This window comes from Coptis chinensis, chromosome 3 (assembly GCF_015680905.1).
Source record: "Coptis chinensis isolate HL-2020 chromosome 3, ASM1568090v1, whole genome shotgun sequence".
Lineage (NCBI taxonomy): Eukaryota > Viridiplantae > Streptophyta > Magnoliopsida > Ranunculales > Ranunculaceae > Coptis > Coptis chinensis.
In genome coordinates this window covers 98,697,200-98,713,986 of record NC_141458.1, presented here as the reverse complement: position 1 = coordinate 98,713,986, position 16,787 = coordinate 98,697,200, and the positions used below count along the sequence as shown (strand labels likewise).

General features: G+C 39.9%; 1 protein-coding gene across 28 annotated transcripts in view; it reads left to right on the top strand.

Annotated features, from left to right (window-relative positions):
• Nucleotides 1-16,787, top strand: part of LOC147512033 (aminopeptidase P2-like) — a 32,022-nt gene that overhangs the window by 5,118 nt on the left and 10,117 nt on the right. The window lies entirely within an intron of this gene.

Sequence of the window (16,787 nt, the reverse complement as noted above, 5' to 3'; positions counted from 1 at the left end):
TGGTAAATATTTTTCTTTTATTTTTCAACTATTGTACTGGGTTATGGTGATAGAATCAGTGACACAGTCCCCATTTAAGAAGGTTATACTCTCCCCCATACCATCCTTTGTCTTGACCTTGCAGAACGAGGAATATTAGAAAGTCTTAACAATAAGGTACTACAGATATGGTCAAGTATGATATTGTTGCCTTCAACATGAAGTTCGTGTTAGTTAAAGCCTGACTATTTTTCATGTTTTGTTGCTTACAAAATGACGAACATATACCGACTTGTGACAATTTATTATTTTATTTGGTAGTTTTGCAGGCGTTCCCGTTTTCTTACATTGTGGCCCTCTCAAGAGGTGTATTAAAGACACACTACCAATGTGTTAGTTAAAATAGGATATCAACAAGGTTACATGGGGACTTTCACAAGAAATCTGATTTACACTGGCGTGTTCAGTTCATTTAACTCCCAATCGCATCGATGCTTCTCGGGCATTGTCATATTTTTTGCTGTAAGTAACTCCAAATCCTCTTTAAGTATATCTTTCTTGCTCATTGTTGGTCGGTTACATGTCTCTTTGCAAGTCTGACTGTTGGACTTAAACTACCATTTCTCTTATTAATAACTGTCTACTTTTTTTTTTATGCCAATTTTATTATCTCATTGAATTTAACACCTATGTGCAGCTAGGTGATATTTGAGAAATACTTTCAGCGTGGTATATATTCTTTTGAAATTACAACTTCATGGCAATCAATATCCAATGCATGCTATGATCGAACCTTTTTCTGTGAGATGTGCATCTTTTAAGATGTTGCCCTCTACCTCAATCAATACAATAAGTGCTACTAACTGAACTGTGCGGGAACTATTTTTCTTCCTCTTCTTTTTCTTATTAATTATTTACTGTCATTGCTCCATTCACTAACGATCAGTGTTACTAACTGAACTCTGCAGGAAATGGGCAGCTCGCACTCGGTCATTATCTATTCAGTATCTCAGCATGTTCGGCTTTTTTTTGTATTGTTTGTATATGTGAATGTGTTCTATAACGTCAGTTGTCAATGATCAGTTCGTATTTTCACGTCTGTATTATTAATACGTTCATGTGTCATTTATCTGATTTTTGGTGATTGTATTTTTGAAAGGAATTTTGATATAGAAGTGATGAGTGTAATGATATTTGGACAATCATGTCAATATAACATATTGTGTTTGACGATGCACCCGTTCTTTCTTTCCCATTCTTTGTATCTTATTTTGTTTGTTAGAATCTTTGTCTGAAGGAAAAGAATTTCAGAAAAAACGATAGGTAAAATTTGCTAGCTCTCCTCGCTGGCTCAAGTTATTAGTACAGAATATAGTGAAGAAGTGCTAGAGAGACATCCTATACTGAATAATGAAAAAAATAAACTATTGATCACTTTATTATTAGGAGGAATTTTCTCCAAGAATAAAGGAAGTCAAGAAGTTCCATTGCTTAAAACCAGAGCTTTTTGAGTGCCTATATGCATAGACTGATAACTTTTTTTTTTTTTCTTATTTTGGAGAATGTAGGAAATATCGGTCATTAAGTGTGGATTTTGGACAATGTTCAATTACTTGGCCAAAACGCTGCTCTTTGGTTTTTTTTTTTGAACCATACAATTGTTTAGGAGTTGCATTTAATTTTCAAATGGATATGAATGAAGTCAATGTAATAAGGAATACCATACATATAAATAAATGTTTTACTTGGATTTTTTTTTCTTAGCAAATTACTAGGATGTATGGTTGTTTTCACTTCCCTTTGTATCTTACTATTTTGTTTGTTGTTAGAATTTCTGACTGTTTAATACAACGTGCATGAGCACTTGCATGAAGCTAGTTTACTTAATGTATACAGCAAGTTTTATTATTTCTTCTATGACCATGAGCTAATCCCCCCCCCCTCAGGGGGAGGGTTATGCTGCTCGTGTGAAAATCCGGATTGACTCGTTAATATTCTAGAATCACTACTTAGGAATTAGGCATAGAATTAACATCCGGTCCCAAAATGACTGAGACTGTACAAAGTTGGATCATTGCGATGCTCCAGATAGTCGCTAAAAAAATGTCGGCGACTCTGCAGTGTCGACGACTCTCCAATCGTCGGTGATGTGAAATCGAGCCAGGAGCTGAAATAATATACCAGAGATGAGGTATTATTGAAACTCCTTATGCTAGTGAAATGCGACCTAGAGATGTGGGCATGCACTAGGGATCAATACTTCGGCGTCGTCTCCTAAACGAGGCTTAACTAGAGATGTAGTGATTTGGTAATAAAACTGTTGAAAAATAATTCTTGCATGAGCATGATTAACTCTCTCCCTGTTTCTCCACCTTTGTTTGCCTACATAAAAATCACCGTAGTAATTTACATTAATTGCATTACCGTAAAATTTATTAAACCAATTAAAAAACCTAAAAATCCTACTCACCAAAAGTTGTAATTCCAGTTGTGAACCTATCCGAGCCCTAAAGTTTGGACGATCCCTTACTCGACCTATCCTACCAATCCCATGTGAGTAAGGTAACTTGACTAAAACGTACGACTATACGGACGTTGGACTTTGGACTTGGGTCTTTGGACTTTGGACTTTGGACTGTGGACCTCGGACTTAAGAAAATAAGTAACTGAAACCAATAAACGTGTGTAAATTTTGTTTTATCAAATGGCGCCGCTACACGCCGAAGGACTCTGGACTTAACATAATAACTGGAATACATCCATAAAAACCCCCTCCCCTACCTCCTCATCTTTTTAATTTTCATTTCTATTACAATACTAACGAGTTACGGAACAGTTTACCTTAACTTTTTCTACTAACAAATATCTGTGAACCAAGTTTGTTTATTTTCATTAGCACAGTTTAAGTACTCCGTAGGAATTTGAAGTACTGAACAGACAAAAGAGTCTCGGACGAGACTGAATTAGTAGCACGCGAGACTAATATGGAGTATCAACACTCCGGTTTTCAGGTACATGCCACTTTCCTTTTCAGTACTCTTTTGGGCTCTTTGGTCCTGTTTTGCTAGTAAGCATAAGCTCGGGAGTAGTCGATCGCTATACGAGGAATCGCGGGGGCCTTGGGGTTTCAAACTCTTAAACTCCTCAAACTTTGTCGAGGATATTATTTGCTATAACCTATTTTACCTCGTATATTTGTATGTGGCATGAGAACTCCGTGTATGTAAAGGTGGTTCGTCATTACATATTCACGTAACACAATTAATATGATTCGAATATATTTTGATATATGTGTAGCGCCAAACCACCTGCTTAGAATATTTTTGTATGTGTATGTTACATCAATTCATTCGCGACGCGGTATTCAATTGCATGAGTTCGTTTCGACATTCCCTTAGCTCACGATAACTTACACATAGTGCACGATAGGTAATATAGATTTGCTGGGACACTTTCCGCGTAAACTAGTATATGTTAGTTAGTTTCTAATTTAGCATCTATCGTTTTTAATTGCATATTTAAAAATGAATGCCCATCCATAATACACTAATTACGTAAATTAAAATAAATAAATAAAAAATAAATAAATAAAAAAATCATAATAAAGCATTCATGATAAAGTTTTATCATCCTATTAAGAAAACTACGTAAAATGTTTCAAAAGATTCAATTCTTTTCGCCAAAGACCCTGTGAATCCTTTTTGTAGCGTGGAGCAGGATTTATTGATCTACTTCTCAAATGTCCCCATCATCAACTCGACACTCCGTTGCCATTATCTCCTGTATTAGTCCGTTTCATTCTTTAATAGTCTCTCGACCAAAAAAGAAAACATTAGATATCATGAGCGGCGGTTGTTTCATGGACAAGGAGTCACCACTTTCTTGAAGCATACACTTTTCTTGAGAAACGAGGCCTCACGAAGCACCCCATGGGGGAAACATTCGATTCTTCTAGATCTTCTAAAGATACTCCTACCAAAGTTACGTTGCGATCTATGTTTGAGGTCAAACCGATCCGAATTAAAAACTCTAATCGAGTCCCTAAACAAAAAGTTGATGCTCTTTTCGGTACAAGTAAATGAACAAAACCTAAACAGTCATGGCCGCCAACGCTTCCCCATGCCCTCTTTGTTTAAGTCCCGAAGCACGCCCGATTCTTATTGTCCTTTGGTATACGAAAGTGTCCTCCCCAACCTTCTCAAGAGGCTTGTGCTTTCAACATCCCTAATGCACCTTGGCGACAACATCCGAATTTAGCTTGGGCACCCTTGTCAACAACAAGCTCCTTCAGTGGCAACAACGTTCTGTCACGACCACCCGAACTACAATTCCTATCGTCAAGGAAATCCTCCACAATTCCAGCAAAGGGCAAAGTAATTTTCCCAACAACGCAAATATAGGATACCAAAACAACCGCAACCTTGTTCCCGCTAATCAAGGATATGGCTACCAAAATCAACCCGTGAATAATAACCGTGAACTAGTTCCCGCTACTCCTTTGGTACAATCCGGCCGATAAAATGGCTGAAACCTTCCGACATACATGAATCAATGAGAATCAAATCCTAGCTTCTATCCATGATCTCTTGTTTTTTTAGCTCGGGATAAAAGTTAAAGGCGTGTTCCCCGCCAAGCAGTTCCAAACCCTAAGCCTACAAACATTGCGCCTTTGAACTCAATAATGCACGGGACCTAGTAATCCAAGCCAGGGTGAGGTAAATGCCATTACCACTCTTCGTTCTGGCCGAACCATCGACAATAATATACATATGCCAGACGAGGAATCGATGAAAGTCACGAGTGACGTCCTTCCAACTCCTACCTCGTAACCTATAACGGACGAAGTTGTACCTTCAAAATCTACACCTATGTCCCTAGGGAAAGACACCACTGATCCTTATACGCGATTCCGTCCAAAAGCTCCGTTCCCTGCCCGTTTGGTAAAGAACAAACATGATGAACATTTTGATGAGATCCGTGAAACCTTCAAAAATTTGACCATAAACTTACCTTTCTTAGATGCGCTAAAGCATTTGCCCAAGCATGCCAAGTTTTTGAAGGACATGTGCACCACCAAACGACGTACGAATGTACCTCAACAAGCGTTCCTCATTGAGCAGTTTCCCTCGATTACCACTACCAATGGTGTGGTAAAGTACAAGGACCCAGGTCGACCAACTGTACCATGCACGTTGGGCGACAAGTATACCGCTACTGCACTTTTAGACCTAGGTGCGGTGTTAACCTACTTTCCCTACTACTTATTTAAGCGGTTAGGTCTTCATGAATTAAAACCTACCAATATGACTCTCACGCAACTCGCGGATCGATCCATCAAGTACCCAAAAGGCATAGTAGAGAACGTTATAGTAAAGGTCCAAGATTTTTACTACCCGGTGGATTTTGTCATTCTAGAGATCTTGAAGTAGCACGTGACTCCATCCCTATCATCTTGGGGCGTCCTTTTTCTTGCAATCGCTAACGCTCTCATAAATTGTCGGGACGGTTCAATGACATTGTCTTTCGGGGAACCTTTAACGTCGAACTCAGCGTGTTCAAATTAATGAAACAGGTTTCCGATCCTATAATGGGGGCGAGATTAGCTGGTTGATAGTCCGGAACATGATTATTTCACAAACTCTTTTCCCCGCACGAGATACACCAATTTCTTTCTTTTGATAATCCGGAGTTTGACGATGACTCGTACATTAAGGGATGTCCATGCATTATTAGAGTCAGTACCACTATTTGACCCTAATGCTTTGGTGCAAACTGATTCAGAAGAACCGATTTGCTCTTTTCCATTGAAGAGATGATCCCTCACGAATCCTTGATCCCCAATCCTCCAACTCCGGATTTAAAACCTCTACCCTCGATTTGAAATACGTGCATCTCGATCTCGATGGTAGTCACCCTATAATAATTTACGCTCACTTAACTAGGCATCGAAGAGGCACGTTTGATTCATGTCATTCGTGAACACCGCCCGCTATCGGATGGTCCTTAGATGATATCAAGGGAATATACCCTAGCATATGCACGCATCGTATACATCTTGATGGCGGCACAAAGACATCGCGAGAACCACGGCGCCTTTAATCCCGCCATGAAGGAAGTAGTGAGAGAGGAAGTTTTCGTTTACTTGATGCGGGTATCATATACCCTATCTCGGATAGTGGCTGGGTTAGTCCTGTCCACGTTGTTCCCAAAAGTCCGGCATTCAAGTTGTACAAAATGAAAATGGTGAGTGCATCTCCACTCGCATTCCTTTGAAATGGAGAATTTGCATTGACTATCGCAAACTTAATGCGGAACCCGTAAAGATCACTTCCTCTCCCATTCATTGACCGGATGCTAGAACATTTAGCGGTCATGCTTACTACTGTTTTCTTGATGGCTATTCGGATACTTCCAAATTATCATCTATCCCCGATCAAGAAAAGACAACTTTCACATGTCCCTTTGGAACCTTTTGCATACGGGCGAATGCCTTTTGGTCTTTGTAATGCCCTGAGGGCACTTTCCAACTTTGCATGCTTCACATTTTTAGTGATATGGTGGAGCGTTATATGGAAGTCTTCATGGGCGACTTTTCCATTTACGGAAATTCCTTTAACGACTCTTTATCCAACCTTTCTAAAAGTATGCGCGCGTTGCGAAGAGAAAAATCTGGTACTCAATTGGGAGAAGTGTCATTTCATGGTTACCAAAGGACTTGTTCTAGGTCATATTGTTTCAAAAAGCGGGATAGAGGTCGATAAAGCTAAAATTGTTAAAATTTCTTCACTACCTTTCCCGCGTACAGTTAAGTGATATCCGTGCCTTTTAGGCCCGCTTTGGGTTTTCTGGGAAATTCATTCAGGGATTTTTCTAAAGTTGCTTTCGACCTTTAACCAATCTCCTGCTTAAGGATGCGATATCGACTTCAATTTCAATTGCAAACAAGCTTTTGATACTCTAAAAACGCCTCGACTACGCTCCTATCATTCAACCCCGATTGGTCTCAACCATTCGAATTGATGTGTGACGCTAGTGACTTTGCTATTGGTGCCGTGCTAGGCCAACGACGCGTGACGACAAACCCATTGTCATTTACTACACTAGTAAAACTCTTAACGACGCTCAGCGTAATTATACCACAAGCGAGAAAGAGTTCCTAGCTATTGTCTATGCTTTGGATAAGTTTTGCCCTACCTAGTTGGAACATCGACCATCATTATATCTTGACCATGCAGCAATTCGGTACTTACTTTCGCGAAAAAGGGCGCCAAAACAACGATTGTTCATTTGGATCCTTCTCTTACAAGAATTCACCACGGAAATCAAAAAGACAAAAAGGAACCGAAAAATGTAAGTAGCCGACCATTTATCAAGGCTGGTTGGTGACATCGATAGTGATTCGAAGCCATTGGTGATTCCTTCCCGACGAATACTTGTACTATATTTTCTCATCTCCATAATGTGCGGATATCGTTAACTACCTAGTTCTTGAGGAAGTCCCTCCTTTTGGTCGCGTCGATCATAAAAAGTTCTTATCCTTTGTAAAATATTATTTCGGGATGAACCCTACCTCTTTAAGTATTGTTCGACCAACTTCATTCGTCATTTGCATTTCGATTGGGAACACACCGGCGTATTATCTTTTGCCATGAACAATCTTGCGGAGGTCATTTCGATTGGAAAGAAAACTACGGCTAAGGTGTTACAATGTGGTTTTTCTTGGCCTACCCTTTTTCGCGATGCACGCGAACATTCCATAGCTTGCATTCGTTGTAAGCACCTAGGGCCGAATTACTAAAAGCGAAATATGATGCCCCTAAATCCTATCTTGATTGTGGAAATTTTTTATGTTTGGGGCATTGATTTTATGGGACCCTTCCCTATCTCTCAAGGTTTTCTATACATTTTAGTCATTGTAGACTATGTGTCCAAATGGATTGAGGCACTCGCATGTCGCTCAAATGACCATAAGACTGTCGTGAGATTTGTAAAAGAAACATTTTCTCTCGTTTTGGTGTTCCCAAAGCTATCATCAGTGATGGGGGTACACATTTTTGTAACAAAATTTTTGAGTTTTTAATGAAGAAATATGGAGTTACTCATAAGGTTGCTACTCCATACCACCCACAAACGAGTGGCCAAGTGGAAGTCTCCAATAGAGAGATAAAGTCTATTATGGAGAAAACTGTCAACCCCTCAAGGAAGGACTGGTCTCTCCGCTTATCGGATGCCTTGTGGGCATACCGAACAGCATTTAAGACACCTATAGGGATGTCTCCTTACCGCATTATTTTTGGAAAACCTTGTCATCGCGGTTGAACTTGAGCATCGTGCCTTTTGGGCCATCAAAAGCCTCAATTATAATATCATCGAGGCTGGCGAGTTTAAAATTGCAATTAAATGAGCTGGAGGAGATTTGGATTGATGCTTATGATCTCTCGAAATCCTACAAAGCTAATATGAAAAGAGTGCACGACAAGCACATTTTGCGTAAGGATTTCAAAATTGGCCAAAAAGTTTTCTTTGTACAACTCCAGTTACACATCTTTCCCGGTAAATTGAAAACACGATGGTGCGGTCCTTTCATTGTGTCACTGTGAAACATTATGGGGCAATCTCTTTGTTTAATCCAAAAGATAACGATTGAATTTCAAGTCAATGGACAAGCGCCTAAAACATTACCCAATTGCGGCTCACCGGATGTTGAGCGGACTCTTCTTGAGGAATCCGGTATACACCGACTAGATGTTTCGTTTGGCGTACTCAATCTTGTTTCTATAGAAGTGCGACATTTTGGTAGCCGGGCCATCTTCTATCTTATGATCTCCAAAGTTCTTTGAAATGTGTGGTTGCAAAGCGGAACCTTAGTCCCAAAAACTCTTTTTCTTAACCGAGAGTATAAATGTCTTACGCAACACGAGCAAAAGCGTGCTTTTCGATAAGCGATGGGTACCTAAAATTTCACCTCCTTCCTTCTCTTCCCTTTTCTACTCTCTACCTCGTGAACTTCAGCTAATCATTTGGTGTAAGTCTCACACATCACGAATAGGGAATGGTCATAGTTCTTTTGCTTTCGTAAAACAGCGTCTTGTGAAGGATGGGCTGGTGTATGCATTGCCAAACACCCTTCTATCTAGGCCACGACTTCCTATCGATACTAGCCAGGTTTAAGGTATACTTTTTGCGACACCACCATTTGCATGAAGATAATCTTCGTCGCCGCGCCGTTTCTCCCACAGGTTGGGATTCGTCTTGAGAAATTGACGTTAAAAGACTCGATTCGTCTTGAGAATCTGACGTTAAAAGACTCGACTCGTCTTGAGGATCTGACGTTAAAAGACTCACCTTGTAGATTTGTATATATTGTTGCCTTTTCCCTTTGCATTAAGTTTTGCACATGAGATTTGTGTCCAACCTCAGATGATGCACACTTGGAACACAAACGGCAATGGATTCCACCAGACCAACCCTAGAATTGGTTACTTTGAGTTCCCTTTGGGGCGGTTTGAGGATAGCCGTATGTAATAAGGGCAATTTTATTAGACCGTGGCGACGGTCCGCGGATGGGATGATGCCCCTCGCCCCTAACCCCATAATACATAGAGGTGAAGCCACAGTCTGGCTGGATTGAGTTCGCTCTAGAGCCGACATGACAATTTTCTATGATTATAGATGGTGACTCTCTTGGACATCCAATGTTTTTCACGTATATCTCTCTTGTATATAAATAAAACACTCTCCTTCTTTTCCAAAAAAAAAATAATAATAAAAAATCTTGTGACCTTCAAGAATGACTCATACAATTGGATAACAGTTTTAGTGCCGATCATTTCGGTATCTCATTCGTCCAATTCGGAGTCCAAACGAGTCGTGGGTAAGCATTTAGATTTTTTAGGTTTAAATCGGGCTTTAGGCTTGATTTGGGCTTCGGGAAATTTTTTGGCCCAACCAAAATATCGATTTCTCGGTCCATTTAAACCCAAAAAAACCGATAACACGCGACATGCTAATCGAGGGAGAGTACAACATCGACGGAAATGCGGCGTATCGATTGCTTTCGGTCGCGACGGAACCACCGGTTTGTGACTCAATGGCTGAGACTGAACGTCATTGGCACCTCGAAGCCTTCGGACATCAACAAAACCTTCCTCCACCTTCTCACGGATCCTCCAGAGGCGAAAGGGTAACTTCGCATTGTTACCTTTCTTTTTGATATTATCACACATGCCACTCTTAGGTTGACCCCTCTTGCCGTTCTAGTAACGCAAGTTATGATTAATCTGGGTTTTCTGTCCGCCACCCCACTACTCCCTATACCACAATATGAGAATATGGTTGTCTTCAAGAAATGCATACAGGACCCTTGGGAACCCACAGCACCTAGGGCTGCCGAGCACGCTAGCGTAGGATCCTCTCACCCACCCCATAGAGGCCCCACGTGCAGTGAACAGTGGTCTGAGAGACATGTACACTCGCCAGGTATCGATGAGACGCACCTTGGGCGAGTTAAGGACATATATGACCACTCGCCACGAGTCGATGACAGACAGCATGGGCGAATTCCAGCAGGAAATGAGAGCCTCCATGGCGCATTTCGGGGACAATATGCTTACTTTCGCCGAACCGGTTTATTGAATGTTCATGGCGAGCGGCATCGATTCGGGCTTTCGGTGATGATGGATACTCTTGGTGATATCCGGGAGCGGTTAGCCTCCACGGAGCTCGTCTTGACGACGTCGCGGGACTCTGGTTCTTCTTCTGCGGCCCAGAGGATTACGCTCTGACCGGAGGAGGATCATCGGTAGCTAGATTTATTTTTCGGTCTTGTATAATATTTATATCGGATATTTTTTATTTACGTGTTTGCATTTTTTCTGGCTTAATAGTAGATGGTTCCTAAATATTTCTATCTTGATATATTAGCTATATCTAATATTATAGTATATAGGTAGGAACATATATTGGTAATAATAAATTATATACATATATATAAATATATTTCACATGTCATACTTAAACAACAAATTTTAACGTAACTAACACGTTCAGAAACCGATAATGAAAACGCATAAAAAAACGGTCAGAAAACGGTCATGAACCACATCTAAAAAGCGGTCAAGCGGAACCACATCTAAAAAGCGGTCGAAAAGCGGTCATGACCCATCTAGAATCGGTTAGAAAACGGGAAAGCGGTCAGAAAACGGCAATTTTCTTTCTATAAATAAGTTCAACTCTTCCTCCATATTCACTCATTTCATATTCTTCCCTCTACACTTCTTATTCTAAAAACCGTTTTTGGATCACTCCAAGCTCAAGATTCATGGATGCACTAGAAAAGTTTGAGCAGCAGCAGATTGAATATGCTACTCAAGTCTTCATGCTCGGTTGTTTTATTATAGTCATGTTGTTAATGTGGCATATAGTTCCATCTAACATTTAGGTTTGTATTTAAGTCATCGTATCATTGTGTTGTGTTTCCATACCATTGTACGTTCTTACATCTTATTGTAATCGTATACCTACATTTTCCTTGTCCTTCTACTTACGTTTTTCTAAAAAAAAAAAACACACACAAAAGGGGCACTCCTTGTCACATGCCCCATTCTTCTCATCCACACTACATCCACTTTTGCGCATATCTTAGAAGATACACGTGGTTTAACTACCTTGTGACACCTCGAAACGTATCTTTTACATTTCGGATGGGTGCCTATTTATAACAAGGATAGACACCAAAAAAATTTAACTTCCCTTTTCAAAACTAATTTTCCACCACTCCATTTTTAATGGCCCTCACTTTCGAAGTTTCGATGCGAGCAAAAATTTTATGGAAAATTTCCAAAATGGTCTTTTTCATCCTTTTTTTGACACTGAAATATTACGTCGAGGATGGTACCCTCTTTTACACCATAAGCAAGCATTTTATTCCAGAGAATTGGTCTTGTTATTTTATAAAAGCGGTTATTTCCAAAACGGACAATTCTTTGTCCGTGTTAACGGATGCGAACATGAATTGACTATGGAAATCATCTCTGAGGTACTTCAAATTCCTATTACAAACCAAGGAGTACACCTTCAAGATTCACCTTTCGATAATATCCGGCATCTGATGTTTGCAAATATCCTTCACGGCGAATACAACCGGAAAAACCGTATTGTTTATCAGAGATCTTTACAAAAGAACCAATTATCTGTGATCCAATGGGTAGCTCATAATGTCCTAGGCACGACTAAAACTTCCGAAATAACCAAACCCTCCTCCATTTACTCGGTTTTGCGGAGTAAGCTGCAATGATTTTGCATTATTAAATTTCTCACGGAATGCGATCGCGTGCCATGAAAAAGTCAGCTCCTTTACCAACCATTGTGACACTTATCATGATACATTGGGGTTTTCTAGTACTTCTCCTCATACACCTCTTGAGCGGCTAACATTCTTACCATTCACTTTCGGTATGTAGGAACGGATTCGGAACCCGGCGTTACAAAGAACCATGTCGATCTGGGGACCAAAGCGAAGATTGTTCCACCGACAACATCTTTCTTGAAAATGCATTATGCTGGCGTATTTAATCCAATGGAAGGGCGGCTTTAATTCAACAAGGACTGATGACATTATTCAAAGCGTCGAACATTATTATCACCAGCCTTCTTGAATTCCGGGACTGCGGACAATAAAGCGAAGAGGAACAAGCACAATTCTTGCACAGCCACAACCGGTTCTTGGCAAATCACACTCTCATAATGGAGAACCCGCCGAGATTTACCGCATGAGAAAGCAAAATGTTGCAACAGTACATTTGCCGGATTTACGGACATAGAAAATCTTATAAGCGGATCCCTCCCACAAAAGGATCCTCGCCGTTACTTGGGCCAATGAAACCATTTAAATTTTGCAATTCTATATTATTTATCATTTTCCTTTTTAGTTTTTAATTTTCGTATGGTAATTTGTTTTTACTTAATTATTCTCATCATACTCTAATATTTGTTTATCCTTGTCTAAACAGGTCACAATTTTTTCACACAATGGAAGCTCCAAAGATGATTCTAGAACAATCTTTCCATTCATTACTGAATTATCCGGCATATGGACATCTTTTCAGAGACTACATAACTCAAGTTGGTTGGAACTCTCTCATTCTACACCCGGAGCAGACATACTCCCCAGGTTTGGCAACTTATTTTTATGATAACATGGAAGATCTACCGGTGTCCGGGGTTTTCCTTTGAATGGTTTTACACTCACATTATTGGTAACACCCGACGCTTTTTATGAGCCAACGGTGGCTATGGCTCTAGACCTTCCTCCCTCTTGACCCGGATCTCCCCATTCAATACATGATAGAGAATGACCTTAATGACTATTCTAGGGAAGATTTTTTTGCCGGTATGGCGATGGCCTTGCCCACGTCAAAGAGCGTGCGAAGGCGGGCCGATGGCGGAATTCACTATTCCACTAGCCGATTATGACCATGAATGTTGAAGCGCCATGTTATTTATTCTTCCGAACATCATGGGGATTGGCATTTTTCCATCGCATCAAAGTCGGCATGTAAGACATTCCATGCATTGGCCCGGTAACATACCACCTACGACATTCTGAACTAGTAATTGAGAATCTTAAGAAGGCTCGGTCTTTTCGGCAACACTATATCACCGCCGCCGATTCTGGCATGCGGGATAGTGAGGGCGTACTTCCACGAGTTTGCAGCCACCTTTCGGAATGGGTGGGTAAAGGTCGACTCTATGTGTCAACAAACAAGATAATTAGTTCTTTGTGATTTGGGACATGGACCGCCCTCAAGGTATCTTAAGAAAGTTCGTTCTTTCCCTAACGATGATAAAATGATAGCTCATCTAGACAATGCAAAGAAGAGGAAGTGGAGTGAAGTCTGGAAAGCTATGATAGATTGGCGGGATGCAAAGGAATGGAATTTCTACAGGGACAAGGCAAGGAGGGACTATCCCCCAGTTCAAGGATGGGGCAATGTGAGTTGATGCATGTACATATTTGTTTTATGTTTTGATGTGAAATAAATAAATAACCTAACGATTGTGCTACTCTAATTATGTGCTTATACTTTTATGATGTATAATATATAGTGTGTTACAATAAATTTACGTGGAAGATGTCGACTTTATTTTTTGCTCAAAGCCTCCGGTATACTCTTTCTTCCTCTTAACACTTTGAGGGGACCGGTGTCCGATTTGTTTGGGGTGGTGAGAACCTTTTGCAAAAATTAGGCATGCATAGTTGTATATAGTTACTTAATGTCTAAATAAACGTATTTAGTGACAAATTATCGTTTCTCTTTCTATGATGAAAAATATTTAGAAATCTCACCCTAGCATCAAAATTAGGACTTGTTCTTAGAAACTTAATTTAATACGTATGCAATAGTTTTTACATCTTTTCATGAGCATTCATGCACTGACTATCATTAAATGTACACAACAATAAGTTTCTGGGACCCACGGTTAGACAACTTAATTTCCATATCCTGTAAGAATCTAACCAAAAGCCTCAAAATGTATGATATATGAGTAATGACACAGAGGAGTAGTTCTTCCGAATAGAGAAGTTCACACGTCTACTTACTTGATCACTACCCAAATCCTAGGCGAGAATTTAGGCCTTCTTTGGATCGATATAGCCAAAAATTCGCACCTGTAAATTTTTTTTTACCGCTAGTCGCCCCACTGAACCTTTCATTAATCCTTTCTACTTCACCAAAAAAATCATTACCCATCTAGTAACCACAAATAAATAAGCCTACCTAGATGATGAGTATGAGAAATAGGATGAAGTGCAGAAAAATGAAAAGAAAAACCTTGTCACAAATCAAAATCAGTTACCTGTTTCAGAATCAAAAGAAATAGAAATATGTTTCCAAAAATCAAAAGAAATGTCAAGGTTAGAATTCCCCCCAAAAAAATCAAATCAAAAGGGAATACAAAAGCTTGAAAAATCCAAGTTTGGAAACCCATGTTAGAAGCAGGAAAGAAAATAAGGATCCTCTAGTATAAATATCTCGAAGACCTTATTCTCTCATACTTATCATTTTTGAATTTTCTATTCCATTTTCTTCTACACTACCACCTAAGCCCCATAACACCTAATAAAGACCTCTAGCTCAATTAGGAATAGGATTGTGTGATAATAAGTAGTAGTTGTGACTTCTCGACCTCGGCTCCTCTAATTGTCATTGAGTATGTGAGGAAACGCGTGTGCCCACTTTACCATTGCTTGGAGATAGTAAAGCTTGAGTGGAAAAATAAGAGAGAAATTGTGTTTCGACACATATACCTGAGAACCTAATTAAGGACGCTTTATCCAAAGGATCCGAAATGGCCCCTTTCGTACATTTCATTATTAGATTACTTGCATGCATGCTCATACGTAGATGTTTCAATTATTGTATGTATATTAACTTAAATTTGAAAGAATAAAATCCTTGTTTCCCCTGCTAGTGAGATGTCTAGATACGAGATTAATTAAGGAAACAAGCCTTTGTTATTGAGTGGATTTGTAGTATAAATGAAGTTTGTGAATATCTTCTCTCGAAAACTCTCACGAGGGCTATAATTCGTCCACTAGGAAATTCCTAGTGGTTCAAGGCCTTGTTGCATACGGTCCAATGCAACCGCGACTGCTGAAATGAGATTTAGCTTAGACAACACATTTTTGATCACTTATCGTTTTAATGTCTCTTCTTTGCTTGAGGACAAGCAAAGTCTTTGTTTAAGGGGTGGTGTGATAAGCACCCAAAACCGTAATATTAAACCCCAGAGACATAGCATTTTGGTTGATTATGTGTTTAATAATCATGTAATAATTATATTTTTCGTACTTTTGCGAGGATTCGCAATTAAAATAAATATAGTAATAAAACATGCATCGGAAATGCTGAGGAATACGGGAATATTTGAAGTTTCCCACTCAACTCCCGTGAAGCCCAAAAGCCCGACTAGAGAAGTTTTCAAAAGAACAAAACCGGTCTGAGGTGGGTCCATATATAAAGCAAACAAACTTTAGAAGCTCAAATCGGATAAATCTAGATGCCGACGTTGGCTAGTGAAGCTGCCAAGTCTGAGAATCTGGGAATATTTGAAGTTTTCCACTCAACCCACCGTGAAGCCCAACAAAAAGACGACTAGAGCGAAGTTTCCAAAAGAACAAAACCGGTCGAGGCGGGTCCACATATAAAAAGCGACAAACTTAGAAGCTCAAATCGGATAAATCTAGATGCCGGCGTTGGTTAGTGAAGCTGCCAAGCACAGAATACGGGAATATTTGGAGTTTCCCACTCAACCACCGTGGAAGCCCAACAAAAGCGACTAGAGCGAAGTTTCCAAAATAATAAAACCAAAGGCAGAGCGGGTCCACATATAAAGAAGCAAACAAATTTCCGAAGCTCAAATCGGATAAATCTAGATGCCGGCGTTGGCTAGTGAAGCTGTCATAGCGACGGCGGCGAACTTCAGTATGAAGGACAAAAGTCGTAAAAATGCCAAATCGGTAGCGACCAACTGGACACACTAGGTGGATCCACTCTCCCAGGGCCCGAAGGCATGATGAGTCGAAAACATAGGCGGTGGCAAAGGATGGTTTCAATTTGATACCACGGCAAGAGAGAAGACATCGCATTCCATTCAAACCGGTGGTTTGAATTGACATAAGCTAAAAACAAAACCTTAAATAACAAAAGGACAAAAATTAAAACGGTTAAAACAAAGTTTTGTTTGAACCATTCAATTAGCATAAAACCAAAATCTAAAACATTCACGGATCACTCCCTGTATCG